Raw genomic sequence first — 250 nt, 5'->3', positions numbered from 1 at the left:
GCTACTTTCCTGGCTTAAAAGAATACCCCTTTTACGATTTCCCCTCGACTTCAAAAAGCTAGGGCTTCGTTATCTCATCTACACTTATTCCGCCATCTTGGAGCCTGTTCGATTTGCAAATGCGACTCCATACACGGGGAGGGGAAAGGTTTTGTTACGCCACGAATAAGTTTATGCAAATTCAAGCAAAAAGTATAAGATTTAAGAACATCGAAATTACGCGCAAAAATTAATCGTTATGTGTAGCTTT

This window comes from Pavona decussata, unplaced genomic scaffold, assembly GCF_977016875.1.
Source record: "Pavona decussata unplaced genomic scaffold, jaPavDecu1.1 SCAFFOLD_143, whole genome shotgun sequence".
Lineage (NCBI taxonomy): Eukaryota > Metazoa > Cnidaria > Anthozoa > Scleractinia > Agariciidae > Pavona > Pavona decussata.
Note: the sequence above shows the minus strand (reverse complement) of the source record.